This window comes from Ixodes scapularis, unplaced genomic scaffold, assembly GCF_016920785.2.
Source record: "Ixodes scapularis isolate PalLabHiFi unplaced genomic scaffold, ASM1692078v2 PGA_scaffold11__112_contigs__length_91849675, whole genome shotgun sequence".
NCBI lineage: Eukaryota > Metazoa > Arthropoda > Arachnida > Ixodida > Ixodidae > Ixodes > Ixodes scapularis.
In genome coordinates, this window is record NW_024609837.1 from 85,708,720 (window position 1) to 85,722,251 (window position 13,532).

General features: G+C 46.5%; 1 pseudogene; it reads right to left on the reverse strand.

Moving 5' to 3' along the window:
• Window positions 1-12,534: 12,534 nt before the first annotated feature.
• LOC120840768 lies at window positions 12,535-13,038 on the reverse strand (annotated as a pseudogene).
• Between the last annotated feature and the right edge of the window lie 494 nt (window positions 13,039-13,532).

Here is a 13,532-nt window from a genome sequence, read left to right on the forward strand (position 1 = left end):
GGTCGCGGCTTGCACGGAAAAAAAAATTGAAAGGCTGTGCAAAAAAAAAAAAAAAAAAAAAAAATCGCGTCAGGGGCGTTAATTTTTCTACAACCTCGTAAATCCTAAATGCTGCTGTGTGCTCATTTCACAACACGTTTCTAGAACGCGCGAGTTCTTGAAGCTTGCTTCCATCGGAATGAGAAAAGAAAAGGCTGTGGAGTTTGATAACAATGCATCCGGTTTCGTACAGGCACTTAGAAGCTAACATATTTGTGAGACAGCAAACTCTTCTATTTTAATATTTATCCTATTACGTCCTTCTGGCGTTGCGTTCGGCAAAGTGTTTTTCATATTCCGTATCTTGTTTAATGAAAACTTCTTTAAGGGTCTAATTTGAGTTACCGAAGGCTAGTGCAAATAAAGAAAGCTGTATTTTCTCCCCACTGTTCCTTCAGTTGCTTACACGCCGAGGTGGCGGGATAGATAGCGAGTTCTACTTGTAAGTGGGTTTGTAAGGAGGTCGCGGATTTTACAGCTACTGCGTCGGACCCAATTAGATGAAGTCCGAACGCGTAAACGTCGGTGAGGTAATCTTTGAGTGCACATAAAGAAACCATTCCTGGTAGAAATCCCTGAGCCTTACACTACGATGTACCCCGTTTCGTATGTGCTGATTTCAGATGTTTTATTTGTAATTTATTTTGATGTTGCAATTTGTCATTTATAAATTCCGAACCGGTCCGCAAACCGGTTCAGCGCCCCGAACCGGTTCGCGAACCGGTTCACGGATCGAATTAATCGAACCGGAACTGAACCGGAACAAAATAAATTTACCTGAACCTGAACCGTAACCGAACCCGTATTTTTTTCGGTTCGACACACTGATTCAAACAGCTAGTGTTACCTCCTCACAAAGCTTGTGTTAAGGTAAGGGCTCCTACAATGCGATTTCTTGTCTCGGCGACATTAGGCTTAGGTAGACGTCGGCTAGTGGAGTTTTTCTCACTTTTCGGACCAGGTATCATGTTCTCAAACGTTGTATCGGAACCGCTAGCATCACATTCTCACAGAGTACCAGCTCTCTGCGAAGCGCACTTCATTTACGCGGCGAAAAGGCGCTCCTCTTTTGTTATGGACACCCACCCGTACACGCCATCCGTACTGTCAACCCATTGTCCTCTGGCGTCGAGTGACCGCCTGGCTAGTAGTAAGCGAAACTTACGAAATCCCCCGTAGTGCAGATTGTGTAGGGCCAAAAACTGAAGTTGCTATCAAGACGCGAACGTGTATGAGATCGGACTTACCAATCTGCGAAGCTCGCTCTTTATACAGTGAAGGTGCTTACACAAAGACGTCAACAATCACCCCTTGGCTAACTGTCATGACTCATTACTGTCATCAGAAACTTTGCGAAACGCGCTTCGGCGACTTCAGCCTACGGATTGGCTTGAAAGAAGCCTGGTTCTAAATGCATTTCGTCCACAATTCTTGCAGAAGAAAAAATAAGCAAGAATACAGAAATCAAAATGTTTCATTTTTACTTTTTCACACTTATTTCCCGAAAGGAGAGAAACACATACATGACAAGGCGCTGTCCTGTATGTGTTTCTCTGCTCTGTGTCCCTGTGTTTCGCACTGTTTTTCATGATGAACGTTTGCCAACTAGCCCAACTGTCCATTCTTGTAAGCTTCATATTCATATTTTTGCACAAAACTTTAATCTTGCAGGACATCAGCTCGTTTAGACAATCCAATCCAGTTAATTCAACACGAAACCAGATAAATGGAACGCATTCGCACGAACTTCTGTTCAGCGTACAGGAGCACTGTAACCAGAGGCTAACCAAACAAGACAAGCTTCGCGAGAATGTCACTACTATGCACCAGAGCTATGCTCGACACCGACCATACAAAACATACCTCGCTACAAATTGGCCATGGAGAGGAGTGACATATGGTTTTGATTGTCCGAGTGGCAAAGTATTCCACGTGACCACTGCATGAAAAAAAGGTCAGCGACCGCTTGCATCACACCCATTCATCTTCGTGAGCGTTGAAACAAAGACCATGAAGAAATTTTGTCCTTCTCGACTATCGTTTTACACAAATAACGTCAATTCCTACAATGCAATTTCATGTCTTGGCAACATTAGGCTTAGGTAGACATCGGCTAGTGGAGTAATTCTCTTTCATCTTTTAAACCAGGTATCTTCACGTTCTGAAACGTTGTATCTAGGGTGACCACCTTCCTGCTAGCGAAATGCGGGACGCGGGGCAGTGGGGGCGGCAGGGGAGGTAGAGGAAATTTATTAACAGGTACACCACGAACCTAAGCTCTGTTAACACATTTAATATCCTGTGCTATTTATATACATTCTAATTGTATTGCAGCAATTCAGCTCAAATAATTTGCACTCCCAGTGATATACTTATTTTATGCCAAATGTGTTATTAAATGTGTCGAAATTAAAAACATTAAAATCAACTAAAGCAGAACTCAATGCATCAAATGGAAATAAGAAACCGTTAATCCTTTTCTGGTTATTGTTTCCTGTCAACGCTTACATTTATCAACATGGTCCTACACCCTAAAAAAAAAAAAAAAAAAAACCCCGTGCGTCCACTTTCCCGCACAACACTCGGAGAGCCAATCACCGCAACTTACGGAGACAGCTCAGCGAATGAGAATGCCGAAATATATGTTTAGACCGCAAAACGCAATACGAGTCGTGACATTAGGCAATGCAAAACGTCGCACTTCCATTGCTTAATGTCTCAACTCAGTCTGCGTTTTTTCATCTAAACATATGTGTCGGCACCATCATTCGCTGAGCTGCCTCTGTAAGTTACGGTAATTGGCCCTCCGAGTGTTGCGCGTGAAAGTAGGCACACGGGCTTTTTTTAGAGTGTACACAAGTTTTTAACATTATGTTCTTTTTCGACCCTCGTGAGGGTCAATCCACGGCAACCCTTTTGCATTGACGCAGCGGTATGAAAATAATTACAATATCTTATATTTAAAATTTTGGCGAGCAATTTTTCTTGCAATATTTTGCCACCAAGGGAGAGGCACAACGGAGCATGCGCGTCGGTTCTACTGCAAAAACGACGGTCGCTTTCCGCACTTTCCGCAGTGCTTGAATAGAAGATAGCGTACCCATCCGTTTCGCACGGTTACCAGCGACCTCCGCGCTTCCCCGTGCCCCGTTGTTCGGCGGCACCATGAGTTGCAGAGTGAATTTTACGACAGTATAAAATGAAGGACAATTTGAAGATTTGAAAATTCCTTGCGGGACACGAAACACGAGCCCTCAAGGGCGCGTTCAGTAGCGGCTTCGGAGTCAAGGAGTCACTGACTCCTTCCACTGTACGGCCAAAAGTCACTTCCGGTGCACGTAACTCCGGGGCTTCGGAGTCAAGCTCCGAAGCACCGAGTCCGGAGACGGTGGACGTAGAGTCAAAGGAGCTAAAATGACGTCATTTCCTGACTGGTGACGATTTCCGGCGCTAAAAGAGGAAAAAAACAAACAATATGGCGGGATAAGCTGCTTAGGTTCTGTCGCGGGTGCGCGGTTTGCTCGCTTTTGTTAATGAAAAGTGCTCAAGGTAAGACGAATAACGCGTTCCAATATCTTTTTCAGGTAAGGCTCTTTAGGAAAATGCATTGGACCGTATTTTTTTTGGTTTGAATAAGCTAATAAACAGCGTAAACGTTCATTTGACGCCGTGTCTTGATCGCCGTTGCACGGAAACTCGGTAATATTGACGGTAGTCCTGTCCGCGCTCAACAGAGAAAAACAGGGTATGAACGCGACTTTGGAAGCCGGTTGGACACTCACGCAGAGCATGATACCGATTAATGTTTTGTTTGCGTAGCTAAATCGGGGTGCACGTTGGCTGAGGCTCGCTTCGGCCGACAAAACCTTGATCGCCGAGCGCGGCCGAACTTCCCGTGTATACGAATATATCTTATAGGAAGTTCGTTACGAAGGGCAGAACAAACTTATGGCCGTATAAAAGTATCGCAACCGGCGGGGTAGATTCGCTGAGCTCTGTATTTTGCGTGTGCTGACGACGATTTTTGTCGGCTTTTATAACAGTAGCTGCCTTTGCACAGCCAAGCGAAGGGCTCGATCGCGTTGCATCGCTTCGAACAGCAGCGCTGATGTGTACAGTTACTCGCTTTTTCTTTAAACGACCTTGTCCAGACTTCTTCAAAACCGGCGTCAAATAAAAGCGATCGTGCTCGCCATCGTCTGCTTCCAGCTTATTCGGAGACCGTCTGGCACAGGGGGGAAGCTGAAGCTGCGTAGAAGCAGGTTTGGAGCCGCGGGTTTTTTGGCCGTTCAGTAGGCGCTCCGATGACTCCGACTCGAATCACTCCGTTCGGAGGCAAGGGAGGCGCTACTGAACGCGCCCAATGCGGGACAGTCCCGCGAGTCGCGGGACGGGTGGTCACCCTAGTTGCATCACAACCGCTAAAATCACATTCTCACGCACTTCCAGCGTTCTACGACGCGCACTTCCTTTACGCGGCGAAAAAGACGCTTCTCTTTCGTTATGAACACCCGTACACGCCACCCGTACTGTCAACTCATTGTCCGCTGGCGTAGCGTGGTTAGTAGTAAGAGAAACTTACGACAGCTCTCGTAGTGCAGATAGTGTAGGGCGAAAAGCTGAAGTTGCTATCACGTCGTGAGCGTGTGGGAGATCGGCCTCACCAACCTGCGAAGCTCGCTCGTTATGCAGCGAAGGCTCTTAGACAAAGAGGTCAACAATTAACACGTGCGCCAACTGTATCCACCCCTTGGCTAACTGTCGTAACTCATGACTGTCATGTCATCCACTGTATCTTATCAGAAACTTTTCAAAACGCGATGAAGCGCTTCGGCGACTTCGGCTTGCGGATTGGCTTGAAAAAAGCCAGGCCGCCAGGCTCTAAGTGGATTTTTCTCACATTTCTCACAGAAGAAAAATAAGTAAGAAAATAGAAACCGAAATTTTTCATTTCTATTCTTACAGCTATTTACTGAAAGCTTCCTATTTTCGCGCAAGGTTTTAATCTTGCAGAACATCAGCTTGTTTAGAGAATCCAACGACGTAAGACAATCCAATCCAGTAATTTTAAAACGAAACCGGATAATTGGTACGCATTCGCACGAACTTTGGTCCGGCGTACAGGAGCACTGTAACCGGAGGATAAGCAAATATGACAAGCTTCGCGAGAAGAACGTTGCTACTATGAACCAGAGCTATGCACGACACCGACCATACTATCCATACCTCGCTACAAGTCGGCCATGGAGAGGAGCGACAATGGTTTCGATTTCGATTGTCTGAGTGGCGAAGTATTGCATGTCAACACTACATGATACTGCTTGACAGCGCACAAGGTCAGACACACTTAAAAGTAATTTCACGCATACAAAGGAAGAACACTCACGCAGCGCAGCGCACGCAGTATCATGAATAACCAACTCGCCCAAGCTGAAGTTCTGATCAACACTACATGAAAAGAAAGCTAGCGACCGCTTGCACCGCACCCATTCATCTTCGAGAGCGTTGAAACACGGACCATGTGGCCTTGAAGGAACGTACTTTAGTCACTGCACCCGATGATCGCAGGTAAAAAAATAAAAGACGTTCACAATTCTCTGTAATGCCCGTGTCTCGAGCGGCTCTTGGAAGCCAATGGCGACTAAAAGAAACGAACAACACAGAGCGCTACTTACAACTGAAGTTTATTCTCAGAAAACACACATATATATACACCGTGGGTGTTGTGTATTCAAGTTCTCGTCCTCACCGGTGTGCCCCCAAGACGCCGATGCGGACACCACACACTGACATCGTGGCTAAACTGGATACCCACTTCGTCAGCAAGCCCTCTGTCACCTTGGAACGCTTTCAACAAAAGGGATCAGCTCCAAGGAGAGACAGTGCCGGCCTACCTCGCTGCACTTCGGCATCTCGCTCGTCATTGCGAGTTTGAGGACTGGCTTGATCGTCTACTGTGCGACCGACTGATATGCGGCTTGCGCGAAAAGACCCTTCAGCGCCGACTGTTGGCTGAACCAGAGCTCACAGTGACCAAGGCTGCTTAGATGGCTCGGGCTGCTGAGGAAGCAGCCGTTAAGACAGAAGAACTTCGTTGCACCAGGTCAGAAGCTCGCCAAGAGCAAAACAGAGTGGCACAGGCGCCGCGGAATCCCCTTAGTTATAGCGCTTCCACCAACGATCGATCTTCTCATGTCCAATGCTGGAGATGCACGGGCTCACACGATGCCGCAAACTGTTCCTACGCCAGTGTCGTATGCCACTTCTGCGGCAACGAAGGACACCTGCAGAAGGCCTGCCGTAAAAAAGCGGCAAAAGGAAAAAGAAACCGGGCAAGGCTTCTGAGCGACCACCAGACTCCGAACGGCGGCCCAGAGGCCATAATCACCAGCTGACAGAAGCAACCGAACCCCAGATCAGGATGTCTACCACGTGACGCCGTCCGTTTGCCACACGGCTAAACCTGTGAAGGAGGTTCCGGTTCTTCAGTCACTGTCGACAGTCAGCTCCTTCACCCCCGCTGTATTCGCAGACGTTGCGATCAACGGACATGCTTTATCTATGGAGGTGGACTCAGGCTCCGCCTGCACCGTGATCAGCTCAGAGACTTTCCGAGTTCTGGGTTTCACGACCATTAATCTTCAACCCTCTCCACTCCAGCTACAATCCTACACCCACGAGCGGCTCGACATCATGGGTACACTGGAGGTTGACGTCACTTACAAGACCCGAGAGGCACGCCTTCCTCTCCTGGTGGTGAAAGGAACCGGCACCAGTCTGCTCGGTCGAGACTGGTTTCCTGCGTTGGGAATCGGCCTCAGTGGCGTGCAGCAACTCTCTGAAGAACGAACCCTTCGGCAGCAACCAGTCAGCGTTGTGGTAGCCGAATTTCCTGACGTCTTCAAGGAGGGACTGGGAAAAAGCAAAGGACTACCTGTTCGCATCGAGGTCGCCCCTGCGGCTACACCCCGGTTCCTAGGTACCTGTTGCTCTACGTTCTCGCGTCGAAGCCGCCATCGACATTCTCGTCGAGCAAGGCGTCTACCAGCCAGTGCGTAATTCACGTTGGTCAACTCCGGTCGTCCCAGTCGTGAAGAAAAACGGCAAGATTCGCCTGTGCGGCGACTACAAGTGCACCGTCAACCCAGCGCTCCAATGGGAGACATACCCCTTACCTACCGCAGAGCAGCTCTTCGCCAACCTCGCAGGTTGCAAGGTGTTCTCGCGCCTTGACCTAGATCAAGCATACCAGCAGCTGACTGGGGACGACGAGACCGCCGACTTGCTGACGGTCAACACGCATCGCGGACTGTTTCGAGTCACCCGCCTTCCATTCGGTGTCGCCACAGCCGTTGCCATCTTCCAGCGATATATGGAGGAACTGCTGGCCGGACTCCCAATGGTGCACGTCCACCGGGACGACATCATCGTCGGAGGCCGAACGGAAGTAGAGTACCACCGCAACCTTCGAGCGGTTTTGAACAGAATCCAGGAAGATGGAGTGCGCTTGAGCAAAGACAAGTGCGCCTTCGGAGTGCCTGAAGTCGTCTTCTTGGGCTATCGCATCGACAGCCAAGGCATTTACCCGACTGAAGAAAAGGTCAAAACTCGGAAGGAAGCTCCAGCACCCAAGGACAAGCAGCAGCTTCAGTCCTTCCTCGGGTTGTTGAACTTTTACAACCGTTTCCTACGCGGAGCAGCGCACACGCTCGAACCCCTGCGCCGTCTCCTAGGCAAAGACTCGCCATGGAGATGGGGACCGGATGAAGCCCAGGCATTTATCAACGCAAAAAAATCTTCTGGAATCGTCAGCGGTGTTGAGACACTACGACGTCCACAAGCCCCTCGTTCTCGCATGTGACGCATCGCCATACGGGCTCGGTTTTGTGCTGAGTCATGAAAATCAGCCTGGCCTGGAAACTCCAGTCGCCTACGAATCCAGGATGATGGCTCCGACCGAGCGGAACTACTCTCAAACAGTACGAGAGGCGTTGGCCGTGGTGTCAGGAGTCAAGAAGTTTCACCAGTACCTGTATGGGAGACACTTCAAGATCTACACAGATCACAAACCCTTGCTTGGGCTCCTGCACTACAGCAAATCCATCTCAGCGGTTCTATCGCCACGCCTGCTCCGATGGAATCTGCTCCTGGGACAGTACGACTACGAGCTGGTCTACCGTCGAGGTCGACAGATGGGCAATGCCGACTCCTTCAGTCGGTTGCCTCTGCCGACAAAGGACTTCCAGCCCCCACCCCTGGAGGAAGTTCTCCTGCTCGAGGCTGCTCCAGAGAGGCCAGTCGACGCAGAGCGGATTGCTCGACTAACGAAACAGGCCGAAGCTGTCCCGCGTCCTCCGATGGATCAAGCTTCGGATGTCCTGACGAGAAGCCATCAGAAGAGTTCCAACCATACTATGTGCAGTAGAGTGGAAAGTTGGGCTAGTTGGTAGTTATTCATCTTGGTTTTAAAAGCGCACAAAAGACGAGGACAGAGTAAGAAACACAAACGACGGACGAGCGCTCACTCGCAACTGATAGGTTTTATTGGAACCTCAGAAAACACAAAAAGCATCCCGGGAGAGGGATGCATAAGCCAACCCTCCCTTTGCACTGACTGAGGCCGAGTTGGCGTTTCTAAAGACAACGACACGTGTCAACACGTAAACATCGTGATTTTACAGTTTTCAAGATGTGTAGTTTGACAACAAGGAGCTGCGGTGCGCATGAGCGATCTGGGGGGGGGGGGGGGGTGGCGGGATGCTTTTTGTGTTTTCTGAGGTTCCAATAAAACCTATCAGTTGCGAGTGAGTGCTCGTCCGTCGTTTGTGCTTCTTACTCTGTCCTCGTCTTTTGTGCGCTTTTAAAACCAAGATGCATACTATGTGCGCCGTGACGAACTCTCCGCATACCGTGACTGCATTCTTTGGTGCAGCCGCGTAGTTGTGCCACCTAGCCTCCGCCCCGAGATCCTTAAGATTCTCCACTCTGCACATCCCGGCATGGTGCGCATGAAGGGGCTCGCCAGAGGCTACGTCTGGTGGCCAGGCCTAGACAAGGGAATCGAAGAGCAGGTCAGCGCCTGCGCGACTTGCCAAGTCACAAGGGGCTCGCCTCCACAAGCTCCAGTGCATCCCTGGGAATGCAGCTCCAGGCCATGGTCCTGTCTGCACGTGGACTTTGCGGGCCCCTTCCAAGGAAAGACCTTTTTGGTCGTGGACTCGTATTCTAAGTGGTTAGAAGTACGAATTACGAAGTCCACGTCAGCAGCGACTGTTGTACGCGAACTAAGAAGGATGTTCGCCACCCACGGACTGCCCGATGTGGTTGTCTCGGACAACGGCCCTGCCTTTGCGTCAGAGGAGTTCCGCACGTTCCTCGCCTGCAACAACATTCGACAAGCATTGGTTACTCCCTACCATCCACCATCGAATGGTCAAGCGGAAAGGTTCGTCCAAGACACCACGAAAGCGCCGAGACGCTTGAGAGGCGCTGACATCGATGTGTGCCACACACGCTTCCTGTTTGAGCAGCATATCCTGCCAAGCACGTCGACAGGAAGAAGCCCTGCAGAGTTGATGATGTCGCGCCAACTCAGGTCGGCTTTGGACAGCGTCCACCCAGACCATCAGCGTTACGTCGAGCAGCGCCAGGAAAAGCACGCACAGAGCAGCAGAACAATTAGAGAATTCTGCCCCGGCGACAGCGCGTTCGCTGGCAGCTTTGCGTTCCCACGCTGGGTTCCCGCCGTCGTCTACTCTCGCAGTGGACCGGTATCATATCAGGTGAAGCTGCGAGACGGCACGTCTTGGAAACGGCACGTTAGTCAAAGTCAAAAGTCTTTATTTTCTCTCCGTTTGGAGAGGGGAGGCAGAGAAAAAAGCAACTCAGTGTTGCTTGACGAGCCTCTGCCCCCCTCCCGACAGCAGCAGAGAAAAAAATATATACACGTACACAAACTCAAACAAATTCACAATCTCTACACCAATAAAAAGAAAATAAGTGAGCTAAATCCCCTCCCTACCGCAGCAGAGAAAAAACTACATACACGTACACAAACTCACACAAATTCACAATCTCTACACCAATAAAAAGAAAATAAGTGAGCTAAATTGTACAATCGATTCATGCTTTAACTATTCCGGAACGTATTTAAGAAAATCATTAACAAATACAGAAAGCACGTCCTTACGAGTTCCGCTTAAAATATTTATATCGGATTCACTGCAACAATTTAAAAAGCGCGGTAGTGCATATCTCAGCATTTGATCGCCGTAATTGGTCCTGGAGTGCGGTACTGCCCACGCATCTTCAGAACGAGTGCTGTAGAGCGTTTCCCTGAACTGAAGATTTGAGATCGATAAAAGTAAACGGTTGGTACAAAACGACTTTTATAGGCAAGGGCTAATTTGTAACTATAGTGACTTGTAATTTGCACAATATGAAATTTTTTAAACAATGGTTTCGTATGACTGTCATAGCTAGTATGACATATCATACGAATCACTCTCTTCTGAAAAATATGCATTTGATTTATATTAGTTAAGGTCGTATTTCCCCATACCAAAAAGCAAGAGCTATATTGAGCGTAGAAAATAGAGTTGTAAACGAGTATCATGGCCGAACTAGGAATCATATGGCGATATCTGTATATTATACCACAGCCTTCGATAGCTTTTTACATGTGTATTGCACCATATCGTTCCAAGTCATGTACTGATTAAAGATTACACCCAGGACTTTTACACTCTCGACTATATCAATAGTGCCTGTACCAAGCAAAAGTACAGACCTAGGACTACAATTTGTATTCCGAGATCTAAATACCACGGCCTTTGTTTTACTTACGTTTATTTGCAGGGAATTCGATGATGCCCAAGCATTTAATTGATAAAGATAATGGTTCGCATTGCTTATAATTGTATCTATGTTAACCCCGGGAAAAAATATACTCGTATCGTCCGCATAAATAATGCAGTTCACATTACCATCAATATTTACTAGGTCATTAATATACAAGTTGAAGAGGAGTGGCCCCAAAATACTGCCCCGTGGTACACCGGCGGTTAGTGGTCTGAAATTTAATCGTTTCTTATTTATTTCATCACACTGATGGCGGTTTTGAAGGTAACTAGTAATCATTTGTAAAGCGACCCCGCGAACACCATAAATGAACAGTTTCTTAAGTAACGCTTTATAATTTATGCGGTCAAAGGCTTTTGTGAAATCAATGAATATGCCGAGTGTTATCAGCTTCGCTTCGATGTTGCCTAAAGGTGGTTCTTTTTGTTTTAAAAGTGCAATCTCAGTCGAGCGACCTTTCATAAATCCATATTGACAGGGCGTAATGATTGAAAATTTCTCACAAAAATTATTAAGCCTTTGATGTATGATGTTCTCTAATCCCTTGGAAAATATGGGTAAAACCGAAATAGGTCGATAATTTCCTAAGTCATTCTTATCACCGGTTTTATATATTACAGTTACCTTTGCTATCTGCATTTTTTTTTGGAAAGGTACCATACTTAAGTGCTAAATGGAATATGTGCGTTAAACAAGGTAAAATCGCCTGCAATACATGTTTAATTGGTTTTATTTGAATGTCGTATATATCGAAGCTTTTACTGTTTTGTTTAAGTTTTGAAACGCTGAGAATACTTTCTCTTCGTCGGTTGGAGTAAGAAATAAGCTGTCAGAAACACTAAGCATTTATTTGGAGGAACTCATAGAACACACACTTTCAGCGGGCTTAACAAAATGTTCATTAAATTTATCAGCTACAGCTTCCCCCTCTCTATCGGTGCCTTCAATTTTGATTTTCGTGATTGTCTCTTTGTGCGGCCCATTCTTAAGTATACCGTTCAATTTTTTCCGTATAACATCAGATCTGTTTACACCTTGAAATAAATTGTTAAAATAAGAACGCTTTGACTGCATTAAGACCCTGGTACACTGATTTCTTTGTTCCTTAAATTTAGCCAACACGCTAACGTCTCTGCTACGTACGAATTGATGGTAAAGAGTATTTTTCTTGTTTATCATTTTTCTTATTTCTGACGTAACCCTTGGTTTACGTGACTTGCGGAAAATACTTCGCTGTTGGTAGGGGAAGCAACGGTCGTATATCATAATAAACTTATCGAGAAAGTAATCAAATGCTTCGTCAGCTGATACGCTAGACAACACCGCACTCCAGTTCGCAGAAAATATCTGTTGTTCAAAATGCTGCAAGATTTTTGTGCTGATATTTCTAAAAAAAAATTGAGCAGCACTAGTTTTTTTTTGCAGTTGAAATTTACATGACTAAACATAAAAATCGGCAGGTGATTGCTAATCGTTACCCCGATAACGCCAGCAAGTATCTCTGTGGTGGAAACGTTCGTTAAAAATAAATCAAGCAAGTGTCATGCAGAGGCGCTATACGATTAGGCAGTGAAATAACATTAAACAATCCATATGACTGATACAGTGAAGTAAATCAAGGTGATGTTTAGAGGAGGTTAGCATGTCTATATTAAAATCACCGCCAAGATAAAGACAGGATTTATTTTCACCAACAACTTTTAAAAATTTTTCAAGAAATTCAAGGAAGGTAGCAACATTCCCAGATGGCAGTCGATAGACGACAGAAAATACAAATGTAGCATGTTGTAAAGTTAAAATCTCACAGTCCTTTGTTGTCGCTGTGAAATCACTGACAATATTATATTCAAGGTCGTTTTTAACGTACATACATACTCCTCCTCCTACTTTGTTGCTACGATTTAAATTGAATACTGCATACTTCTCTGGTTGGTCCACCTAATCACTCTGGTTATAATATTTTTCAGTCAGCATTATTATATCAAAAGAAAATGTAAAACTGTCCAGAGATATTCTAAGTTCAGCAAACTTGTTTCGCACTGATTGAACATTTAAATGAAATAACGAAAAGGGCACATTTGGTTGGTTTCTAAAAAGTTTAACAACCTCATTTGGCAATAAGTAAAAAAGAATTGTCATTGCGAGTGAGGTTAAAAAAAATGCAATACCCAAAGCAAAAGTACTCCAATTTTTGCAAGTCATCCTTAGTCTTTATTAGATGTGCTTGAGTTCCGTCCTTCTCCCTGACAAGAATCTTACCGTTTTTATAGCAAGCGTACTGGAACCCGTTTGTTTTTGCCCATTCTTTCGTTTCCCACAGTAGTGCCTTATCTTGCTGCGTTAAGTTTTCTATGATATGTGTCTTACTCCGAGCATTCTTTAGTCGTGACCGCCGGTCTAGCCACATATCGCGTGTCACCTGGCTGACAAAGCGAACAATGACTCCGGGGATCTTGTCTGCACGTGAGGGAAGTCTGTGTGCTGCGATAATTTGATCCGATGTCAAATCAGGCACATCCAGGTTCTTTGCCACTTCATTTATTTTAAACAGAAGATCTTTTTCGCTTGCAGGAATCCCATGCAGTTCGAGGTTTTGCCTGCGATTCCTCCATTCAAGATCGTGCAGCTTTTGC